The sequence below is a fragment of the Physcomitrium patens genome, chromosome 15, assembly GCF_059467195.1.
Source record: "Physcomitrium patens ecotype Gransden chromosome 15, ASM5946719v1, whole genome shotgun sequence".
NCBI lineage: Eukaryota > Viridiplantae > Streptophyta > Bryopsida > Funariales > Funariaceae > Physcomitrium > Physcomitrium patens.
Window position 1 is genome coordinate 17,201,758 of NC_143424.1, and position 3,151 is coordinate 17,204,908.

Sequence of the window (3,151 nt, forward strand, 5' to 3'; positions counted from 1 at the left end):
CTTCCTCTTCATCGACACTCTCCTTCCATGATGTTCTCTGCCCCGTCCTGTCCGTCGGATACCCGCTTGCCATTCGGATGGACCTCGGCGGCCCCACATACCCGCCATGGAGGGGAAAGAAAAAGCAGAAGCAGGGGGTGTGGAGCATAAAAGCATTGATTGACGCCTCAGATCTCCACGTGCACGATGGAGCTCCAACTCATAAAATTAATTAATAATTGTGGATAGAGAGAGTCCTGCTCCTGCTCCTGCTCCACCCTTCTGCGCACCCCTCTCTCCCTGCACCTTCGCATTCCCCCGCCTGCCTACCTGCCTGCTTGCTCCTCCACTGCTCCCAAATTCTCCATCGCCTTTGCTCTTCTTTCTCAACTTGCTTGTGTTGTGTGCCTCCTCTTCCTCCTCCGCTGTATAGACTTCAGCTTCTGCCCTTGCTCTTCAGTTTAAATGCCATGGACATTTCTCTATCGCTGCTTTACCACAATCCCATCACCTTGGTGCTTTCCCAGCCTCTCTGCAACACCATCCTGCCTTACAATGACTGATCTTTTACTCCTCACATTTCTTGATATACATTCTAGTTAAACACATACTCTAACTTATGACCTTGCATAATACACGTAAATGTAGTGCATTAATCTATAGTTTCCAATTCAATCCATATCTTATAGCTCATATTATTTAAAAACTTGCTCTTGCCACAAATTTTAGTCTTCAATAAGAAATTTACATTTCTTGCTACATAGACAACATTATTACTGCCAAGCATCAACCCTTTTATTTGCACCTAATCTAACTTTATAAATAATTATACTATAAAAAAAATTAAGAATAGTTTCTATACCATGTTTGTGTGAAATCTTTGACCCAATTATATTTTAATTAAAAAAATTCACACAAAACCATTCTAAACATAAGCTTCAAGAAATAGACCATAAATTCTTTAAAATAAATAAACCCAATCAAAACAACCACCTTAAGATACTAATGAAACTTATTTCACAAAATATATATATATATATATATATATATATTGTTTTGTATTTGTACACTTATCGGTTTGTACATTAAAAAATAAAATATTTTCTAACTATATATTAGTATATTTTATTTTAAAAATATATTTTTTAAAAAATATTAATATTTTTTGAAATTATAAGAATGTGATTGTAAAGAAGATACTAAAAAAATGGCTTAAACAACCTCTATTTTATATCATTTAACATCCTATATAACTACATGTCTTATTCAATAACTTTATAAATTTCTCATTGGTTTCTAGTCTTCAAAATTCTACTCTAAAATTATATATATATATATATATATATATATATATATATATAGTTATTTTACTTAAATACATTGAAGTATTATGTTGACATTGAAAAATCTTCAAATATTATTTAACTTCACAACAACAGCTCAATAAAATGAATCAATAACAAACCTTATATATATATATATATATATATATATATATATGTGTGTGTATAAATCTTTGATTTGAGGTGTGATAATTTTTTATATCCTGGTATTTTTAATGCTGAAATATAAAAAATATTTACTTTCCATTAAATTCCAATCATAAAATTCTAATTTAATAATTTTTATTTATTCAATTGATTTTAAGTAATTTTATTGTTAAATTTGTATGTGAAGCACAAAGAGACTGAGTATAGCATTCTAATGGTGTATAATATTTTAATTTTTTTAATATGTACTTTTTCAAAGACCTATAGAATACATGATAAATCATATTCGTGTAGGTTATTATTGAAGAAAAAGTAATAGTAGAATAAGTTACCTTATAGAGGATATTACCTTAGATAAGTTGCTAGTGGTCAAAGAGTTGACTCTTGGTGTACAGAAAGGACATCCTATGGATATATGACAAGGTCAAGAACCAAGAGTCAAAGTCAAGAGGATAAAGTATGAATTAGGGAATATCCAAAGACTAGGTAAGAGTAATTAGTATTTGGCATAAGATACCTTTGTAGTTAGTAAGATGCCAAAGGATCCAAGGTCCATAGGATATCCTTGAGGTACGTTAGATATCAAAGGATCTTAGGACCTAGGATCATGTGTGTAAAAGACAAAGAATGGAAGTTGTCTTATAGGGTAGCAACGACAACCTATAAGTATTGGGTGTTGGAAGTAAGAAACATCTTACTTCATACTCTCTTTGTCTGCAACTTTGCTGATGTTATGTGTTGTGACTTCAAAGTTCTATTTCTTCAATAGGTTATAGGCCCACTCACCTTTACTTGTGAGTTTTGAAGTTCTTTGAATTTTTTTATTTTTTTATTTTTTTTATTATGAGGAATAGATCTTGTGGTTGTTGCTGATGTTAGAGTTTGGTATCTTCTAAATCTTCTTTTTTGCATCTAGTTGTTGATGTAGTTATGTTCTTACTTGTTGTTAAGTGCATTCATGGTCTTCAAGATTGTTATACACTTTAAAATGTTGTTTTAGAATACTAGTGGTGTGTTTCTTTGTTGACCTACCTTATTGATACACTAACATTGAACTTTCATATGCTTAAGTTCCTAATAGATCTTCTTATAGTCAAAAGAGGTGTTATGAGACATTAGAGGTGATAAAAGAGTGGCAAAGCTTGTAAGAGAAGTTTTGATAGTGTGTAAGACTTATGAAAAGTCTTATAAGTAAAGTTGAGAGTGATCAAAGAGTAAAATCACTAGTTTACTCACAAAGAGGGCATTTTGGGATTTTAAGGCAACAATACCTTCTTGTTGATTTTTAGAATTCTATCTTCTCTTTTTTTGATTTTCTTTGATACACCCCTTCTTTATACAATGCTTCAAGTGAGGGTGAGGATTTGAGAGTGATTGAGAAGTTTAGAGGTGACAACTCCTACCATTGAAAGAAAAAAATGGAGCTTTTGTTGGCTTCATTAGACTTTTGGAATATTGTTGATGAGAGTGAAGAGCCTCCTAGTGATGATGTTGATGTAAAGGTGAAGAAAGAGTATAAACAATGTGAAAGGAAGGCTTTTGACATAATTGCAACAAATCTTGATGATGCCAAATTTTCACATGTAATTGCTTGCAATGAAAGACTTTTTGCAACATCCATCAGATCTACTCCTCATAACATCAAAAAAAAACATAAAGAATTACTATATTTATAAAAAATC